General features: G+C 48.4%; 1 long non-coding RNA gene across 1 annotated transcript; it reads right to left on the bottom strand.

Moving 5' to 3' along the window:
• Positions 1-415: 415 nt before the first annotated feature.
• Positions 416-2,335, bottom strand: LOC129784911 (uncharacterized). Its single transcript, XR_008748159.1, has 3 exons — positions 1,452-2,335; positions 1,299-1,322; positions 416-1,138 (listed from the first exon to the last, which is right to left on the bottom strand). It is a non-coding gene; the product is annotated as an uncharacterized LOC129784911 (long non-coding RNA).
• Positions 2,336-10,839: the final 8,504 nt, after the last annotated feature.

Genomic DNA, 10,839 nt, shown 5'->3' with positions numbered 1-10,839 from the left:
TGGCCGGTGCCTGTTAGCTACCAGCACCCATCGGAGATCCCCCAGCCGGGGCATTTGTGCTCAGCGGAGTGTCACGACGCTTGCGCAGCTTCAGGGCTCCGAGGATGGCAGCCCCAGCGTGGCCGGCGGTGGCTCACCCTCCGGCAGCTCGCGCGGGGCACGTGCCAGCAGAGCCGACCACGTTCTGTAAAAGCGGAGCTATTTCCACAGCCAGGCTTGTGGCAAATGGTCCTAGTGAAAAGCAGCTGCCTCACGCCTGTATAACGAGGATTCTCTGCACAGCATTTTGCCCTAATAGAGTAAAATCAGGAGACAGGAATTTTTATATATATATATATATATATATATATATATATATAAAAAAAAGGATTTGCAGTCTCAAATCTAAACTTTACTGACACACCACCACCAGCAGTTGGAGGGGGTGAGGTTAAGGACAATCATTTGTTAAAATGCGTTCACCGAGGCTTGAAGCCCACCCACAGCTTTGCTCTGCCCACACCTCCCGGCTTCGGGGGGGCAGAGCGCACCATGCTTGCTCCTGTCCCCCAGCCCCACTGGGCCGGGAGCTGCCAGGCAAACCCCCCGCTACCATCACAGCAGCATTAGGGGACAACGTCCTTCCCACCCAGGCCAGGGTCAGGGCAGCGCTTGCTGGGAAGGAGCCTGCCTCCGGCCTCCCTGGCAGCTGCAGAGAAGCTCAGCACAGAGCCACCAGGTTGCCTCAGACAGCCTTAGATATCTTCTCCTGCCTCCAGCTGCCCTGCAAATCCCTCTGGCAAGGGAGACACACTCTATCACAGAAACCAACTCGCTCCCAGCCCTCCCTCGCTCTCCCAGGCTGGTACCTCTGCTAGGTCCATCCTCACGGGCCATCCCCGAGCTCTGGCTGGTGGCTCAGCCCCAGCTCCCACCTGCTGGGCTCGTCCCCAGCTGGGTTTGCTACAGCCATGGAGGAATCCAGCTTAACCTTCCCCACCGAGCAGGCACTCGTCCCAGTGACAACTTGTCCATGATGCAAAGCGAGCGTCAGCTGGAGCCGCGGTGTCTGCCCAAGCCCAACCATCTCCATCCAGACCAACGGTAGGTGCTCCAGCGGTCGGCAGATGCAGACACGGATGGACAGAGCAGCAGAAGCCTGTGTGAGAAGCGAGGAGTGCTGCTGTGGGGCAGGGCAGCTTGCCCATCCCATCCCATCTTTCCAGGCACTGGGATAAAACACCTACAGTTTCCAAGTGGCCCTTCCTTTCCCAAGGTGGTTACACAGCCAGAAAACCCAGGTGAGACATGGCATTTACTGTTTTCCCCAAGGGTATGGTCTCCTGGAAGGAAGAAGCAAGAACCAAAGCATTACTGACGTAAACCCCAGCTTGCTAGGTTACCAGCAGACACGTGAGCAACGAGCATGGCCACCACCGAGTGACACCAGCTTCCTCCCTCTCTCTGCTCACCTCTTCTCGCTCGAGAAGTTGGCAACTTGTCTGCAGAACCAGAGTTACTCTCGCTCCAAAAGCCTGAGCTTTAGGACTCTCGGTCCAGGGAGCTTCTTCAAAACAAAGACAACAAAGTAAATGAGCACTGCCTACGTGCAACGGCTTGTTGTGAAAACGAGCAAAATAATTATCTTCTGTGTAGTTATTACAGAGTTGGTGTTCTTGCATGTTACACTGCTGGTAATTGCTAGGAATTTTGTATATTAAGAAAACAAAGGTTTTTGGGGCCAGCTCCTGACAACACTGCTGAACTCGAGCACGGGAATCGGCACCAGGTCAGGCCAACAGCCCGCCCAGCCCCACCATCCCCCCCAACAGCAGCCACGAGAGGCGACCAGGGACGCTAATGAGATGACCATTAACAAGATGACCACATCAGGCATTTGCCCCAAAGCGCTCTCCTGCTTTCAGCTGGTTTCAGCTCGGGTGTCCCCCGAGCCAGGGGTGCTTTCAGCTCAGCGACAACCGCCACACGAATACCGCGCTCCCGAAGTAGCCTCCCTTCCCCAAGTACTTGCCCATTGTCTCCTTGAGCCTGTGTGTAAGTGTCCAGCACCCAGAAACCCTCAGGCAGGGAGCTCACGGATCAGCTGCCTGCTGTGTGTAAAAACTCCACCGGTTTCTGTTGTGCTTCTGGCTCTGAGCAGAAGGGAGCTTCTGGCTCCCTTTGGAAAACCCCACTTCGTGCTTTTCCAAGCTGCTCATGATTTTGCAGCCCCCTGTCGTGCCCCTTTCCAGCTATTCCTAAGTCCAAGAGTCACAGCTCACATAGGCTGAGGCTGCTCAGCGTGGATCCTCGTCTCCTTCTGCACCTCCTGCAGTTCTCCTCTGGGTTTCCTCATCTAAAAGGGACAAACTGCACTACTGAGGACATGGGGGCAGCAGGGCTTTGCAGAGCGCCCTAACAACGCACCCACCCTCTCCCCTGCCACGATCGCTGTGCAATTGCCTTTCACCACTTCCAACCGCTACTTACAGCAACCCCAAGATGCTGCTCCAGAGCAGCACCAGGTTACACCACCTTCTCCCCTTACCATGTCATCTTCCACCAATCTTCCTTCACACCTACCTCCCATTTTACTTGGCCCTTCTGAACTTCCCCCAGGCCACCCATGCCCCCATCACCACCACCACCGCCGCCCTCGGAAACGTCACCTCGCAGGCCAGCTGTCTCATCCCACTGCTCGCCTCCCGTGCAGCAGGAACACGCTGAAGATCATCTCGGGTCCTGTAAGAAACTGCCCGATGTTCAGCTGCCTAGGACCAAAGATGGCCAGTGAGAAGGACAGTCCAAGTGAGAGGTATGATTTCTGTTACCGACTGTTTAGCTCTTCTCAAAAACACACGTTTCAAATCTTTACTTTTAGAGCAGGGCCCACACGTGCCCAAGAGGTTAGGGACAACAGCTGCTCGCTGAATTTTTACCTACATTTATACGGCACATCCCAGATGCTCTTTCCCTCCGCAGCAGCTCCATGAGTCAGTGTGGAAACACCCTGGAACAGAATTTCAGCCGTTATCCTTCTTCACCTCAGCCCAGAAGGAGATGACACAGCTGGTAGAGAGCACTGAGCTCTTCCAACTGCTTCTTACATGCCAGACTATTTCTCCTTCAAGTGTGTGTTCATAAAGATTTTTCAAATCTTAACATGAACAAAAATTCCCCAGAGCAGAGGCTGGCGCCATGCCACACTATGTATCATTATATCCCAGTGTCTGGAATTTGTTTTTATTCAGAACAGACCCAAAATAAAAGGAAGAAACACAGGGAATTTGAAGAGAAGTAGGTGTGAGGGACTTTTAATGTAAACTTTAAAGCAGCATTCGTGTATTTATTTAAGCAAACGCCGAGTGAGGAGGTGAAATGGCACTTGTAGCGGTTTTCTTCTGCACGACTCGAGCCCGTTCACAGCTCGCGCTTCTGGGGCAAGAACAGCCCCAGGGCACCTCGGTTACCTGCTCACCCTCACAGAGCTGCAGCACACGGGTACCCGGGATGTTGTTTAGCCCCTGGAGACAGGCACGGTGTAAACATGTGCCCTACACAGGAAGAAGCTACCCACAGTGTCTTCGAACCACTGGGCTTCACCTGGAATCATGGAAGAGATGCAGACCCGGGGGAAAAAAAAAAATAATAGAAAAAGTCACTTCAATATTTCTGTGCATCAGTTTCCACGAGGTTTTCTATCGGGTTTTTCCTGGGACGCGGGAGCAGGCCAAGGCTCCCCGTCTGCCGTTGGCAGTGAAATCCTTCCAGCTGTGACAGCCCTGCAGGCCGCAGACGCCACACTTACACACACGCTCCCAGCCGAGCTTTTCCGTCTGCGCTTACCCGCCCCCCTCCGCGGTGTGGGAAGCCGCGAGGGGGCTGCGCTGTGGGACCCCCCATCCAGCTGGCCCAGGCGAGGCCGGCGGCAGCCCCGTCCTGGCCTGGCTGCCTGAAGCTCTGCTACGGGCACGAGGTAAGCCCGAGGCCACGCTGGCCTCCAGCGCGTCCTTCCCACACCTGGTGAAACTGGGAGAGGCAACGTCGCCATCATCGGGGCTCCTGCTTCCTGCAGCGCGCTGGGACACAGCCCTGCACACTCATCGGTTAAGAAGGTGAACTACCTTCTGAAAGTAACACCAGGTTACGTAGGAGCCTCCCCTCTCGCCGGACAGCGGGGATGGGCGTAGGTAGGACGGCATACAAAGACCCACCCTCCCTACCACACCTCCCGCTCAGCGAAGGGGCTGAAGGATTCCCAGCACCTTCCCAGCACCGAAAGCTGCAGCCTGTGAGCCCCCCACCCCCGTCCGAGCTCCGCGAGCCCCTGTGGGGATCGGCCGGGTGATGTCCTCTCCTGGGTCAGGTGAGGGACAACGCGGTGACACTGACCTCAGCCGCAGCTTTCCCGGCTGAGAGGTTAACCTGCAGCAGGCTCCCTCGCCTCTCCAGGCAGGAGCCTCGGAGTTGCCCAACACCGAACGAACAGGGAATTCAACTCATCACGTGTCCTTAGTTTTCGGAGGCATGAAAGGCAAAGCACTGAGTCACAAGGTGGGGAGCGAAGAACTCTTCTAATTATTAAGTACCATTAAAAATTTCAGTGCAAAACTCATCTGTGTAATTAGGTCAGTATTAATTACCCTGCTAGCTACATACGACAAACATCCTAAAACAGGGAAAATCCAAAACAGACTGCCCAAGAACAAGCAAAAATAAGCCCGGGAAGGGATACTACACTCTTAACCACCCAACAGGGAGGAGAGCCAGGAGGTCCGTGTTCTCTCCTGCTCCAAAACACACCCAGAGCAGAGGAAAAGCACATGCACGTGCAAGAAGACCCTCACACGTGCTGGAACTGTCTGGGAAGTGGAATAAAGGAGCAAACATCAGCTGAGAGCTGCTAACCTGGCCCATGCCTGCCCCACCGCCCAAGGCACAGGCACATATTTCACTTCTTGAGCAGGGAACTTCCTAGCAGGCAGCCGCAGCTACATCATGCAGTATGGCTCAAGCAACATGCAAGAAAGCTGGAAAATATGGCAAATTTTGGCACATGCAAATGCAATTTTGGTGTAGCAAATAGCAGGAAATCAGTTCCAAAGTTAGATCAAACATGAATATTCCAAACAAGTTTGAGATGCTTCAATCAGAGGTCCAAAGACAACTCCTCCACAATGCCCCCACTGTGGATATCTCTCACCAGCAGCTCTGAACCTCGGTTTCTTGCCCTTAATATTCTTTCACTTGTAGCTAAAATGGTTTATTTTGTTTTCAGGTGAGGAAGACAGGACAGGAATCAAAAAATTGGGAAGCCGGAGGAGAATAAATGGATAGTCAGCATCGAACAGGGACTGCTGACATGAAGATGTACTTAAGAGAGGGAAGAAAGCTCTGTTCAATGCATCACGCAAATGGTAACCGACTCCCTCCAACACTCCCACTGGTTTTTTCCTGTTACACTTTTTACTAAGAAGATCACAAGGACATCAGGTTCGAGTTGTATCACCGATGGCTGTACCACCAACACCCGCTGGGGATGGTCTATTCCCGAAAGATCACGAAGATACCCTTTGTGCTAGATGACACGGATTCTCGGGGGCAGCACCCTCCCTGACGCAGGCTTTGCTCGACACCGCGTGCCACCGAGCCTGCGCCGATGGTTTGAACAGCAGCTGTACAACACACACCGCTGCGGCGCGGCGTGCACAGCACCCTGCCCTGCTCACAACCCAGCCGCTACTGCACCCGAGCCAATCCCTCAAACTTTTAGGCCCAGATTACTGGCTCCGTGAGGAAGTGAGGTTAGTAGTTGTGTCCACTCCAAAGGGCGAGGGAGGGAGAAGAGAGCTGACTAATAGTTTTCTCATTCTTGGAGTGCCAGACACTGAATTCTCATACAGCACACAATCATGTTGCAGAGCTCTTTGCCAGAGCATGCAGTGAAGTGATAAAAAACAAACAAAAAAAAAAGGACACATTCTTGGAAAATATTTTTGTTGCTCATCACTAACCACTGTGATCTAGAAGCTACTTCTAATCATGACTGAAGGCTCTCCTGAGCTACCAGAAGTATTTTCTGCTTCCTCTCAAGGGCCTGAAGGACCAATCTTGGTTTGGTCCAACACAGCCCTTCCTCGAGTATAAATCGGAACAATACAGCTTATATTTATACACAGAACAGCTCTACCAAGAATAAATTCTTAGACTAGTTCCAACAAGGAACCTCTGGAATCTGAAGGGCACAAACAAAACTAGGTTGTGCAGCCTGCCTCTCTTGAAACTCATCCAATTTCTAGGTATCATAAAGCATAGCTTGTTTCAACTTTTTTTTTGATAATGATATTCAACATTATCTTCATCTAAACATCACTAATATTTTTGCTGAGCACCTGGGATTGCATCAAAACTATGTAGGACACATTGAAGGAAAACGTAACAATTCACTGGCCATTCTGGCATTTATTTTTGCCTAAGTGAAGCAATCAAGATGATGAAATTTTCTCTCAGGTCTCTTAGGCAACTGCCAAACCTACGTGTAAAGCAGAAGTCTGCTTCCCCACATAGCAGAAAGATTGAGGGGAAAGGAAAACAGGCAAATTCCTTCGGTTTTACATCTTAAAAAAAGTCCTCACTTCACACTATGCATAACACTGTATCCATCCCAGCACGGGGTCACTTGTTCTGTCAGCTCAGCCTGTTATTTCCTACCCTGGCTGCCACTTACCTGAAAGCTCCTGCAGTGTCTGCAGTGGGCATTTTTGCACACACACCTTTTTTTCTTTTTCAAGTCACTTGTATATGCTTGAATATGGGACAATAAGAAATGCAAAAAGAAAAGACACAAGGGGTCCCTAGGTACACAAACGTGTTTCTGTTTTCTTCAATAACGTTACTGAAAAGTATTTCAAATCTCAGTACAATTCTGGTCTAAAATTGGATATTTTTAAGCTTGCCTCTGCTCACAAGGTAAACTTTCAGGTTTAGTTTCTGTAAAGAGATGACAGATTCTAGCCTCCCTACTTGGCTGAGGAGTTAATATACACCAAACATAAATCCCACAGCCGTTTCCAGCTCTATCACAACAGCTAACTATCTAACATTACAGGATACCAGGAAAATAAGAGCATGAAACGTAACAAAAACACTAAGAAACTGAGTGATCCTAACAGGTAGGAAAACAGGAAAGAAGTGACTTGAAGGATGACACTGTTTTCTGAAATTACAGCTCAAATTTATTGTACAAATGGCAGGTTTGTGGTCTTAAAAGGAAGTCACAGTTTCTACAGAGGGCTTTCAAATGCTCATCACACATGCATTCCTGCTGGTCTGCTGGCATAATGCAAATGTGGTGCCCCCAAAGATGACAAAATTCAGACTGTTGTGAGATAATTGACTTTTCTGGAGGAGGAGGAAGAATATTCAGTGGCAGTGGTAGGAGTAGTGGGGAAAACACAGATGACACGTTTCAGCCACTTGAGGAAACGAATGAATCATGTACAAAACCCCTCGCACAGCAGAAACAACAAAAAGCAGAATTCAGACAAAATCTAGCCAGAGGGCTGGAAGAAGAGGGGAAAAGGACACAAAAATATAGCTGCAACAAATATTAAGCTGCAGCTCTTGGCTTTAAATGCTAACAGGGGATATTTAGGGATTATTTCTAACTCTTGTAGAAACTCTCTCTGAATCTGCCCAAGAGCAGTTTTGTTTAAAGAAATGACAATGGCAGGGACAGCAGAAAAGCTAACTTCAAAATCAGAAAGTTTACAGCTTGATTTGCAGCTCAGCACTTCCCTCCCCCCCTCACTCCACTGTTTGAATGAATCGGGCTCTGAAAGAGGTCAGTGATTTTTTCTTTCTAAAAAAAAAAAAAAGCTACATTCCCAGTGAACACTGTCCAAACTGTCTCTTTCCTCCATAGTCCAAGGGTCTGTCACTGAAGATGAAGCCACAAAATCAAGTACCTTAAGACTACTCTGTCCGAGGAAGCCAAAATCTGTCTGCTAGAGGGAGGAAAATCCATCTATTCCAGTGAATCTTAGGCAGCATTTCTGTCTCTCATTAAACTTTGGGGCTTACAGGAAAGGGAAACACTTCACCTCCACCGACAGCTGAGCCAACAGGGGACAGAGGGGACAAAGACGAACTACATGGGGAGAAAGATGGTTGCATTTCAATGGGGGCGTAGCAACAAAGACTGGCAATGACACAAGTCACCAGTTGAACAAGCAGAGGGAACTCAAGTAGCCTAGAAATTGGAGGACTGATTTGGAATTTTTTCTCTGTAAATTTTGAGAGAAATCTTTGACAGGAAATTCAGTATGTATCCATATAACACCCCCTCTCAAAAGACAGTAAGGTAACATGGAAAGAAGGGCCTGACTCAAGATCAGTAACTTTACAGAACTCAACCAACAGCAAGAGGAGAGACCCCAAAAGCAGAGATCTCATCTCTTCATTGTCCTTCCAGGCTCACTGAATTCCCTCCGAGCCACCACAACACTGACATCCCAATACACCTGCGGTCAGAACAGAGGGACACTTGCCAGGCCTCCGAGACTGTACCACATGCCAGACGTGCTCCTGCTGGCTGACCTGAACAGAAGAAAACCTGGGCTATAAAAACTCACACGGGCAAGTTCTGAGGTCTCCTCCGCAGTTCTTCAGAGAGCAAAGATGCTGCATGCTGCCAAGTGCCCTAGCCCCTGCAGCAGGGAAGGGTGCCAAGCTGTAAGCACATTAACTCATGGTCTGAAATCCTTCGGCTGGAGGGCAATTTAAAAAAAAAAAAAAAAAAAAAAAAGATGATTGCAGTAGCAAACAAATACTGAAAACGGAGCACAACATGAGATCACACAAATTTGTTCTGTACTTACATAGATGTTAACAGACCCTGAAGTGAAGGCTGACACACCAAGACCCGTTTATGTGCAGCTCACCTTGTTCTGTCAGATGTCAGACAGGGTACAAATGTTTTCACTGACAAATGAAAACAGACTGTAAGTCTTTTGAAAAGGCTGGTGTGCAAACTCCACAAGACGCTGCCCGGCAATCCCTCAGCAGAGTCTAGCCAGAGCTGTTTAAACACTACTTCGAGCAGACTGGGCCAATACAAATACAAACTGTGATTAGCAACCAAAGACCTGATCTGAGCACAACAAAAGAAAACCTGACCTGCTCTGTATTTCACCACCCCGACATTTAGAAAATTTGCTTAAATCTCTCAGCATAGTTTCTAGTATGATGTGGATCTACAGGAAAACAAGACATCAGAGTGCTCCTGAGAGGTTAAGATCAGGACTGGCTCTTTCCAACCCTGCCTTTTTTCAACTTTCCTTCTTGGGAGAGCCACTAGCAGATGTCTCTACATAATATGGGGCTTGTGGGCCATGACTTGGCTTCCAGAACTGCATTTGCTTTACTAAGTTTTCACTCCCACTCCTGTTCTTATCTTCATCCAGCACTGAACAGGGCAACAGCTTTAAAAAGCTAAGAGGAGGAAGCTGAAGAGAATTTGAAGGGTGATGTTTTGTGCTGATGCCGATTGACATTCCTCCTTTCAGAGCACCTCCGTGCATCATTCTCTGTAAAAAGGATCCATTAAGCAGCTCTCCCAGCCCAGTTTGCTTGCTAAGGTGGTTTCATGATTATTCTGTGAGAAGGAAATCGTTCAGTGTAGACATGAACTCATTTGGATGGGTGCCCTCAGGCAAACACAACTACAGTGGAAACCATATGCATATGAGATGTAATAAGCCCCAAGGGAAAGGTGGCCAGATTTCAGGGAGCAAACTGCTTAGAGTAGGCTAGATCAGCACAACAGCAGCACCAGATAAGAGCTAGACTGCTCATCACCACATCACAAAGCCCAAAATTAAGAACTACCTGCATATGGATCCCTGCTGAATTGCATTCTTAAACACAAAGTTTTACTAAATTCTAGTCAGTCTTTCTTGTTTTCTCCAGCCAAAACTCTTTTGAAGTTTGGCTTTCAGTGCTTCCAACACTGAAAAGCAGAAAGGATTGTCAGGAATTCTCTTATCACCAGTCCTGTCAAGTGCTACATTTCACTCAAGCCTACATAACAAAACAAAACTGGATGGGGGGAAGGGATCCAAGTGTACGTCCATACAGTCCAAGTAACCGACCCGCAGAAAATTTAGAAAAAAAGGGACTCCATCCTCTAGAAGATAAAGATTATAATTTGTGCATTAATTACAGCTCATTTACCTTCCTTATCCAAAGGCCTGTACTTCCCCCTCCCCGCTGGATTTAGAAGCAAAGGCCTGAGCCTTTACACAAACAAGCTAATGGAGTCTAATGGCTCACCCTGATGCAGGGTCATCTAATCACAGCAGCATTTCGTGTTCCCTGTTGTATTCACGGAAGGAAAAAAAACAACCCATAAAGACTGCATCATCTAAACACCTGTTATTTCAGTTTTCAAATTCCATTATTCCCATTGTAGTCAACTTTTCTCATGCTTTCATCTTAGCAGACTCTTTCCTCTCCCTTATATTTAAGAAAAATAATCCATCTTTAGCTCCCTGTATTTCTCAGATCACTTTTCACCAAGTAATTCCACAAAAATCATTGATTTATTTTATAGCGGTTATCAGTTGCAACAAAAAAAAACCCAAAACCAACCTACAACCAAACCAACCCACATAAAGAAACCTATTACCATATCTGCTTTTTAAAGACTTCATCTTCCACTTCCCAACCATCCCCAAATCCCATTCCCACCACACATTGTTTCTTTTGGTTGCATTCCATTTCCTTATCTCTGTTCTTATTTATTTCACTTACTCTCTACTCCACACACTCCCAGTTCTTTGTCAAGACAATTCTTTCTCC

Source organism: Falco peregrinus, chromosome 7 (genome assembly GCF_023634155.1).
Source record: "Falco peregrinus isolate bFalPer1 chromosome 7, bFalPer1.pri, whole genome shotgun sequence".
NCBI classification, from domain to species: Eukaryota; Metazoa; Chordata; class Aves; order Falconiformes; family Falconidae; genus Falco; species Falco peregrinus.
The sequence above is the reverse complement of the archived record's forward strand: the minus strand, read 5'-3'. Positions and strand labels throughout refer to the sequence as shown.